We start from the raw sequence: 10,785 nt of genomic DNA, 5'->3' as shown, positions 1-10,785 counted from the left end.
CCGCGGGCTCAGGCAATCCACTCACCTCAGTCTCCCAAAGGCGCGGGATTACAGGCTGAGCCACCGAGCCCGGCTCAATCAAAGTTTTTATCTGGAAGTTCTGAGAAGGTTGTGTCACAATTTGTAGCAGAAATGTCCTGAATTGTGGCAAACAAGTGACTGATTCTTCTACCATGACAATACAACTGCCCACGCTGTACTGCGTGTTCGGCCGTTTTTGACCCCAAAGGCATGACCCCATGCTCCACCTTCCCTATTCACCTGATCTCGCCCTGAGTGGCTTTTTTTTTTTTTTTTTTCTTTCCCAGATACAAAAAGTCCTCAGAGGGAAACATTTTGCTGATGTGGAAAAGGCGAAACCAAAAATGGCAGAAGCACTAAAGGCAAAAGGCATCGATGAGTTCCAAAACTGTTTTGAGCAGTGGAAAAAGCATTTCAATAGGTGTATTGCATCAAATGGAGAATACTTTGAAGGTGACTTAAGTTTAAGCTTGCAAGAATAAATACACAATTTTTTATAAATAAATTCCATTTTGGGGGGAATCTCCCCTCATATTTTTGTGTTTAATTTTGTCAATTTGCTAGGCAAATTCATTAATTTTTTTTTTTGAGTTGGAGTCTCACTCTATTGCCCAGGCTGGAGTGCAGTGGCACACTCACGGCCACCCCAGCGTTGACCTGCTGGGCTCCAGCGATCCGTCTGCCTCAGCCTTCCAAGCAGCTGGGTGCGCACTACCACACCCAGCTAATTTTTAAATTTTTTGTAGAGACAAGGTCTCGCCAAGTTGCCCAGACTGGTCTTGAACCCTTGGGCTTAGGCAATCCACTCGCCTCTGCCTCCTAAAGTACTGGGATTACAGGCTGAGCCACTGAGCCCAGCTGATTTTTTTTAAAAATCTATATTCTCTTGATCACTACAGCTTTCTCAAGGCCCATGACAATATACTGAAGGATTCAATTGGATCAGCTCCAGGAGACACCAAATTTGTGCCTCACAGATTGTTTTTTTAGCTGGAAACACCAAGCCCCTCTGGCTGCTGAAAAACAGAGTCCCACAGAGCACAGTATTACAGGCAGAATCTGAATTCACGAGGTACATTTTCTTTCAGAACCATTATTGCTTAGAGGAGATAATTAGTGAGAACGAGTCACTATTGCATAGGACAGTTAGCAGGAAATGTCACAAATATCCAAGCAGTGGAATGAAAACTAGGGAAATAAGCATGGACAAGAAGTGAAGAATAACAGCCAAGGCCAGGTCGAGGGGCCAGCTGGCCATCTCCTCTACCGCTAGCTGCTCGGGTGGTAGAAGTGTTTCCTAAGGCAATTCATTTGTTCAGTCAGCATTACTGAATTCCCCCAATGTGGCAGGCACCATGCTAGGCACCAGCAATGCAAAAATGAAGATGAGACATAGTTCTTGTCCTTGAGAGATTTCGTCCATTTTAACTTCATTCATCCATTCATTCAATAAATATTTATTTAGTGAGACTCTGTGCTAGGAACTGTTCTAGTAAACAGAATGAAGGCCCTGCTCTTAAGGAACTTGGATTCTGGCTATGAGACAGACCAGAGGCAGGCAATACATCAATTAGTATAAGTCATGTTGTCCTTCTATGGGAGAGACAGTGAGACAAATCATTATATCAGTTCAGAAGGATTAGCAAAGTGCTTTGGGATCAGAGCAGATAGCAGCCAACTCTGCTTGTAGAACTCACAGAGGACTTCATAGAGGAAGTGACAGGATGAGCCACAGATGTCTTTTGAGCTCATATCAGTAGTGTTACTGCCAATATTGGGTGGGCAGAAATGTTCCAGATTGAGATGGCTTAAGGCTAATGCTAAAATAACTTCATAGTATGGCTTAGGGGAAAGAATGTTGAATTCCAGCTGTGCCAGGTACAGGATATGTGATCTGGGAAGAGTCAGTACCTCTGTTGCCCAGCTGTAAAGTGGCAGAAATCATAACAACCTTGTAGGGTCACTCTGAGCATTAAGGGCTACCTGCACCTAGGGCGCTATAAATGGCATCTGTAATTACAAAGAGCTCAGTGAATAACTGCTGAATGAATGAATATAAATATTTTCTCTATATGGTAAATAGTTTTCATTTTTCAATGGGGTTGGGACCAGATGGATGTCTGGGAATAAGGAATGCCTTTTTTCTAAGCTCATGACTTCAGGGACTTCATGGAGAGGGTGTATATGTCGTTTTAACTTCATTCATCCATTCAATAAATATTTATTTAGTGAGACTCTGTGCTAAGAACTGTTCTAGTAAACAAAATAAAGGCCCTGCTCTTAAGGAACTTGGATTCTGGCTAAGATGGCCTCTCAGACTAGGGTGATGATGTGGATGTGGTGAGAGATGGTTGGATCTGGGATCCATTCACAAGGTAGAACCCAAAGGATTTTCTGATGGATGAGATGGGAATGGAGAAAAAGAGATATCAAGGATGACTGCAGGTTTAGGTCTGAGCAGGGAGGTACCATTAGCTAAGATAAGGTTTAGGGGAAAGATGAAGTGTGTAGTCCAAGACACATTCACGTTGAGAAGCCAACTGAACATCCAGGTTGGCTGTGTAAGCCTGGAGCTCAGGGCATCCTAGGGTTGGAAGGATAGGTAGATAGATGACATTTAAAGCTATGGCGCTGGATGGGATCACTTAAGGCGGGAGTGTCCATAGGGCACGGAGGGTTGAACCTGAAGGCAACCCAAAGTTAGAGACAGGGGAGGAGAAAGATCAGCAACAGATAACAGAACACACAAAACAGGGCAATTCCAGATGCTATTCTGTTTCTCCGTCCTGTGTCTCCAGGACCAGAGAGGGCCTCCATCATCCAGTTCTTTTTTTTTCTTTTCTTTTCAGTGGTCCTTCAGATTCCCTGAGACAAGCTGGACTCATCTAAATTAGAAAATACTCCAGGTGCAACTCAATAATAGCACCATTCCAAGTGAACTATCATGATCCCCATGGTTTCCCACTGTCCTTGAAACTCTGGTGACCTTCAGTCCCGATCACCATTCTTATCCCCGTGGAGAGGGGTCGAAGCAGGGCCTGATTGGCAGTGCTTCTGGCTGCATTAGAAATTAAGAGGAGTTAGAACCAGCCAAACTGGTGTGGTGGCTACCACAAGTACGTCATTAACAAAGAAAATGTATGTTTAGAAGTAATTGCAAAGGCATTTTAATAATTTTAAACTATTAGGAGTTAATGGGCAGTATGTGACAAGTGTGAAATGCAACCATCATACTTTTGTGGCAGACACACCACTTCTTTTTCTAAATCAAGTCTGAATCCCAGCCCCTACTGACTAATCCTAATGTGAAGAGGCCTCAGTTTACCTTGACTGACACAGGAGCTCACATGGAACCTCTCAAACCTAGCAATATTGACCAAGAACATGATGATTATTGAATATCAAAACTGGCTTTAGTCATTTTCATCATCATATGAGAAGTCCTGTCCCCTTCTCAGGACACTGCATGGGAAACCAGAAAGACCTTGTGAGGGAACCAGTGGGAACCCAAACACATTCTCTAAAAGTGAGACTTTCTCAGCCTACTGTTCAAGGGCGTATGTTGACATGATTGTTGTTAAGACCATCATGTGAAACTCTAGGAGAGAAAGCTGTGTGAAAGGCAAACCCTAGGGGAAGGGAAGCTCTTTTTCCCTCCTCCTTCCTCACCAGCCAGTTGCAGAGCCACCAATGCTGCCCACCCTCCCTGATATGAGGTCATAGGTCACCCTGTACAGCCTTCCCACTCCTGGCCCAGAGACCCTACCTGCCCCCTCCAGACAACTCAGATAGTTGTTTATTTGTTTGTGCAAAGGCTTTTTGGAAACAAAGTCATGTTAAAATTCTGCCCTGTCTGCAGGGGATGCCTTGGATCTCTGGGACTCTTAAGAGTTTGCCGTCTTGAGGGGGTGGAGAGAAGAGGAGGTGAGGGAGAATGACTTTTTGGGTTTTTTCTCTTTTAAAAGCAGTAGGAATAAAACACAAAACAATAACTCTCTAAATTACCCTGCCAGCACAGAAGACTCTCCCATTTTCAAGCCACAAAATACATGTTCCTGTAAAATGTTTTATTACGGAAAGTTAGCGGACAATGGTGTCCTGAATCTCCATGTAACATCACCCTCACAACAGCCATCAGCTCAGGGTCAGTCTTGCCTTTCCTGTCTCCATGTACCACCTCCTCCTCATTATTTTGAAACAAATCCAAGACTTTACTTCATTTTATCCATAATTTTTCATTAGATATATTTAAAAGACAAAGACTCTAAAAATACCCACAATACTATGACCACTCCTAAAAAATAATAATTGCTTCATTATCAAATATCCAGTCAGTGTCAGATGATACCTTTCTCCGTAAATGTAATAAGTGACTTAAAAAATGCTACATGGTTTGAACGAGGAGTCAAGATTCACTGTTGTAATTGCTTAACGTGTGCTTTTATTTTTTATTTTTATTTTAGAGTTGTGGGGTACAACTGCGAGTTTGCTACATGAGCAGGCTGCATGCAGGTGAAGTTTGGGCTTTTAGCTGTCCCTCTCACCTCCTGACAGTGGACCAGGTACCCAGTGTGTTGCCACGTGCCCGTCTTCCTCCTCTCTCCCTCCCTTCCCTAGCCATGCTCTGGGACTGCTGATCTCACCCTAGTGCTAAGGTGACTGGTGGTTAACATGTTTTTAAAGTTTCCTTTAATGTGTAGTTTTCACTTCCAACCTTTTTTTTTTTGCAATTTAATTACTGAAGAAACCAAGTGGTTTGTCCTGTAGAGTTTCCCACAGCCTGGGTTTTGTTGGTTGCATCCCCATGGTATATGTAATTGAACTTATTCACCTGTCCACTAACCAATAAATTGGCAGTTGGATTTAGATCAAATTCAGGTTTGATTTCGGGGGCAAGATTACTTTATAGGTGCTGTGTCCTTCCTTCCATCCGGAGGTACATGATATCTCATTGTCTTGTGACATAAATACTATTGTTGATGAATGCTAGGTCTGTATTAATACATTAGCAGCGTTGGTGATAATCTAATTCTATCGTTCTTCTTTAAATTTGTTGAGACATTTCTTGCTCTGTTGCTCAGGCTGGAGTGCAGTGATGCAATCACAGTTCACCACAGCCTCAAACTCCTGAGCTCAAAGGATCCTCCCGCCTCAGGCTCTTGAGTAACTAGGACTACAGATGTGTTCCACCATGCCTGGCTTTTTTTTTTTTTTTTTTTTTTTTTTTAATAGAGATATGATCTTACTATGTTGTCCAGGCTGGTCTCCAGCTCCTGACCTCAAGTGATCCTCCCACCCTGGCTTCCCAAAGTGCTGGGGTTACAGTGTTAGCCACCATACATGGCCTTGAAATTCTTTTTTAAAGAAAAAATATTTCTCATCTGTTATCTGGTTAGCCAGTGGTACAGTCTATAATAAAGGCAGGATAAATGTTTGCATATTTTCCTTGATTTTAATAATTTTTAATAATTAAAACTATTTTATTTGATAATTAATTTTCAGAATAATGATTTGGCTTTTCAGTATATTCTAAAAGTGACCAAGTAGTTTTTTAAAAAGTAATTTTTTTAAACTGATACATAATAGGTGTACATATTTTCAGTGTACATGTGATAATTTAATACATTCATATCAAGTAGTTTTTATTAGTTTGCCTTTTAGTATTGTTATAAACTCATAATCATTTGGTATATTTCAATCCACTGTAATTATTATTCTTATTGATGTTCATAATATCCCACCTTTGGTTAGTGGAAACTTCTTCAGGTTGGATTCTAAGAGCTTCCTGGGTATATAGTATACTATATTTCAGGCTCATCTTGTACCATACTAGTTTTTAATGAAATGAGGTCTATCTTTGATGGCCTCAAATCAAGGCCAAGAGTGGCCCTCTTGTAACAATGCGTTATTAAGGAGTAAGTAGAGGAAGAAAAGCTTGGTTCCTGCTTAAGAACTGCAGACCCCATTGCCTGCTCTTCTACCATAGTTCTGCACAACAGTGCACAGACAAAAACTCACTGGCTAAATGGGGACCACAGAAATCTCTGGAACAGTTTTTGAGCAGGCTGATGTCTCCTGATTCTCAACCCTAGATTGAAGAATGCATCTGGAAGCTGAGGCCAAATTGTGGGCCTCTTATTTCTCCAACCAACATAGCAATGTATACAAAACCTCTGAACCCATTGTAATAATCAATGTCATTAATGTCTTTTAAATCCCAGTGGCAGGAGGATTCATAGGTTTGCCTTAAATTCCCATTGTTGGTGGAACAAAAAAATGCAAAACAGAATAGGAGGCAGGCCCAGGACAGACTTTTCCCAAAAAGTGGTATAAAAGCACAGCTTAATACATAGCCTTGTCTCTGACCAATCAGATGTCTTCCTCCTAAGGGAATGAGCAAGTAAACAGCTGGAGAGAACAAGAATTGTTTATTGTAGTGCTCTACCTCGATGGTGTAGGGGAGGATCACGGGCAGTTAGTCAGGAGAATGAGAGCAAGGAAGGAGGTCTGTGAGGTGCTGCTTGGCTCAGAACTCCCTGGTGCCAGGAGCTGAATGCATTGGAGCAAAGATGGGGAGAGGAAGAGTGCTGTCTGTGGAGCGGGCTATAGTGGAAGCTGGTGAGAAGGTTATTGCGAAACAAGGCACATTCTTGGTCTAAAATCTGTTAATATGAACCTAAGGAGGGAGAGTGGGTTCAGGGATATGACAAAGTAAAAAGAGGCAAGGGAGGCCATAGACTGAATACACAGAGGCAGAGGCCATCATTTTGACAACAGTGGAAATAAAAGGGGGTGCTCGCTTTGATGGGGAAGGTGGGGACATAGGACAGGAGACCATGGGTGGAGCACCACTAAGCTTAAGTGCAAGACACTGATCACCAGCGAGGTGATTAAAAAGGGACTTTCAATTAATAAATTTCAACTCATAAAGAATAGGATAGCCGGGCTCGGTGGCTCAGCCTATAATCCCAGCACTTTGGGAGGCCGAGGTGAGTAGATTGCCTGAGCCCACGGGTTCAAGACCCACCCGGGCAACTTGGTGAGACCTAGTCTCTACAATAAAAAAAAAAAATTAGCCGGGCATGGTAGCACACCTATAATTTCGGCCTGTAATCCCGCGCCTTTGGGAGGCTGAGGTGAGTGAATGTCTGAGCCCGCGGGTTCGAGACCCGGTTCGAGACCCGCCTGGGCAACGAGACCTCATCTCTACGATAAATAAAAAAATCAGCCGGGTGTGGTAGCGCGCGCCTGTAATTCTGGCTACTTGGAAGGCTGAGGCGGAAGGATCACCGGAGCCCAGCGAGTCGAGGCTGCAGAGGCCGGGAGTGTGCCACTGCACTCCAGTCTGGGCGACAGATGAGACTCCAACTCTAAAAAATAAAATAATAAAATAAAATAAATAATAATAATAAAGAATAGGATAAATGGACCCCCATGTATCTACTGCCCATTTACATATGGCCAATCTTGCTTCATCTGTTCACCCTCCACAAACAGTTCCCCTCACCTTCGTCTTCATCCCTGCTGTCTACTTCAAAACAAATTTAGACATTACATCATCTCAACTGTAAGTACTTTGATATCTTTGTTAGATAAGAACCTCATTCTTCCCCCCCACAACCATAAAACCAATATTATACCTTAAAATTAACAACAATTCTTTGTCATCTGATCTGTAAGCATTGTTCAATTTTCCATTGTTGTATCTTAAATGTGCTTTTTCTATTAGTTTATTCCAATCAGGATCCAAAAAAGGTCCTTCCACTGCATTTGGTCGATGTGACTTTTAATCTATAACACTTGCCTTCCATTTTGTTTTTGTTGTTTATTTGTTGAAGAGCCCGATCTTTGGTCCTATAGATTTCCACATTTTGGATTTGTCTGATTGCATTCCTGTGATGGTGTTTAATTTGTTCCTCTATTCCCTGTATTTCCCATAGATTTTTATATCTAGAGGTGTGATCTAATTCAAGGTCAGTTTTGTTTTTGTTTTTTTCTTTTTTTGCAAATCACCTTCACTGGAAGTGGTGGTGAATTTCTATTGCCTTCCCTCAGGAAGTACATAATATCCAAATTCTCTCTCTTTTTGTCACTGCTCAGGCTCAGTTGCTGCCAGCCTGATCCAGCCAATATGAAGTTCACCATCAGCCTGTCACCTAATGCTTCCCATAAACATTTTTTTTTAAGACTTGCAAAGTAGTTATTTTTTTTTAAAGATTCTATCATTTCTTCTGCATTTACACAATGGAATTGCTCTATCAAAAATGATTTCCTACCACTGACTATTTGGTTTATTTGAAATGCAGTTTGTGCAGCAGTTTGTTTCTTTTCTTTAAATTTTCAAACTAAATGCTTCTTGATTTCTTTTTAAAACACGAATTGTATTTTCATAATTGTGTGTGTCATGGGTGAGCCTTGAAGTTGCCAGTGTTCCTTATGAGAAGTACAAGCCCCCATTCAGCTCGGGTGTTAGCCACAGCCCCACTATTACCTTATTCTTTTCTGGTGAATAACAGTGTTTGCATTAGCAGTTGCACCGCTATTTCTGTCGCAGTGAATCTGTCTGTTTTTCATGTGGGTGGAAGTGTAGTGTTTAGATTTAATGAAGCTATCACAAATTGATATAACAGGTTTCAAATATCATGAGGTTATAAGGAAAAATTATTTAAAATAACTATTTAGAAAATGGTAACAGTACACCATGAACTCATAATAATTCTGAATATAACTTTTCCCTAACTAAACATGTTAAATAATTAATTAATACACATTTTAATATATTTCAGTATTTAATATATTTAAATGATATACTTAAGGTGATATTTATCTAAAGAATACTGTTCCCATAATTCATATTTTAACCTCATTATTTCTGTTTCTTCCATTTTAAATTTGGTCATTCATCAACATGCCTTGGTTACAATTAAATCTGGGCTTGTAAACCAAGTAGAAATTTGAGGTAATTCCTGCAATAACCAGAATTAACCAGCCAATTTCAAAATTTCTCTTAACCTAGGAATTAAGAAGTCATATGATATTAGAAATAGAACTCTCTCTGAACAGTTGTAATCAAACTCCAAAGAAATGTTGCCCTTCCATTTCCCTGAAGGATGTCATCACATATAAGACAGACATCAAGGGCTGGGAGTCAAGAAAATGCTGGGTGGGGTGTGGTGTAGTTGCTCTGAAGGTTCTTTGCCTTCAGCACAGAGAAGAATTTCAGAGCGAGTCCAAAGCATAGTTTAAGAAAGAATTTATTAGAAATAAAAAGACAAGCTCAAGGAAGAGCATGGACACCTTAAGAGAGGGCACATGCTTGGCTTTTTCAAGAAGTTTTATATACTTTTCCACAATAGTTAAGCAAACCATGAGCTTAAGAGCAGAGGGCTGCAGGTATTTGATCATGAGTCTTAGTTACCGTCTCTCAACCTTCTAAGGTTACAAGGACCTTCTAAATAATGGAAATTACTGTCTAACTAGATTTGAGCTTTTCTTAGAACATTATGGCTATGTTTTGGATAATTTTCTATTGTTTCTGTAATTTACCGCACTGGCTGTTCCACATTCTAACCCACAAGGTGGTCAGGTTTGATATGCCTGGTCAGGTGAAAGTCCTGCATGGACAAGAAAGATATCTGAATGCTTACCCTGTTGTAAATTAGACCTGCCTAAGAAAACCTGCCTAACTACTTCCAAACTATGTTAACTACGCCTGTCTTATTGGGAGCAATGAGCAGGAGTAGGTCGAGATAGCAGGCCTGAGAGCCAAGGACGAAAGACAGTGGACCCAAGAAGGAGAAAGGGGTTGCAGTCTATAGTGGCTGAAAACCATGCTGGGTGGAAGGTGATCAGGGGGTTATTTTTCCACCAACTGGATGTGGAAACCACAAAACCTGCCCAGTGCCCTGCAGGGAGGGTCTGCATGTGGGGCTCTGTTGGCCTTATACACCTGCACACTGCAAAAGTGAAGGTGGAGCCAAGTCAAGAAGGGGAAAACGAATGTGTGCATTCATGCAACAGACTTTGCAGCAACACATGGGTGTCAGGTAGGTCACTGTTTCAGGCACTATGAGACTGCATACCACACCCCCTCACTGACTTGCCTTAATAGACACTAGACCACTGGCTGTGCCCAGTCTACAACTCTCCTTTCGGCTCTCTCCAACCCTGGGCCTTCTGTTCTGATCAGAGCACTTAGCCTCTTAATCGACAGAGAACATGGGAACCTTTGGGCACAAAACCTCTCAAAGCTCCCTTTCAAAGACCAGAGGGTGCCTTAAGACCTCCAGGGGCAGGAGGTACAGCTGAGGGCATGGACAGAGCAGAGGCTTCCATGGGAGGGCCTGCTCCTGCTTTTGCTGTGTGAGCCTGGCTCCCAGGGCTGCTTGCGTTTGGCACCGACTCCTGCCCCCGCACTGCCCTCTCCTGGTTCTCAGGCCCTCCTGGTTTCCTGGCCTTAAGTTCTCTCTGTGCACCTCAGGCTTTGGGCTCCTAAGGCAACTCCACTTTCAGAGTGGTTTGCCCATCATGACGCTCTCCACCACCAACCCCAGCCCAGATTCCTCCAGGTGCGGCTGTGCAGGGTGTGGCTCTTCAGCGCTACACTCCCCTGTGATTTCAAGAGGGGTGCCTTGTTAGGGCCTTTCCTCCACCAACGATTCCCTTGTGCATTCTCTGTCTTTACCTAGGTGTTTATGGCTCTCAGACCGCAGTCCTGTTCAGGTCTACCCCATCTCCTAAAAACACCTTCCTTCTTTTCTTTAG

Source organism: Carlito syrichta, unplaced genomic scaffold, assembly GCF_000164805.1.
Source record: "Carlito syrichta isolate Samal-C Ts95f unplaced genomic scaffold, Tarsius_syrichta-2.0.1 Scaffold308800, whole genome shotgun sequence".
NCBI classification, from domain to species: domain Eukaryota; kingdom Metazoa; phylum Chordata; class Mammalia; order Primates; family Tarsiidae; genus Carlito; species Carlito syrichta.
This window is presented reverse-complemented; position numbering follows the sequence as displayed.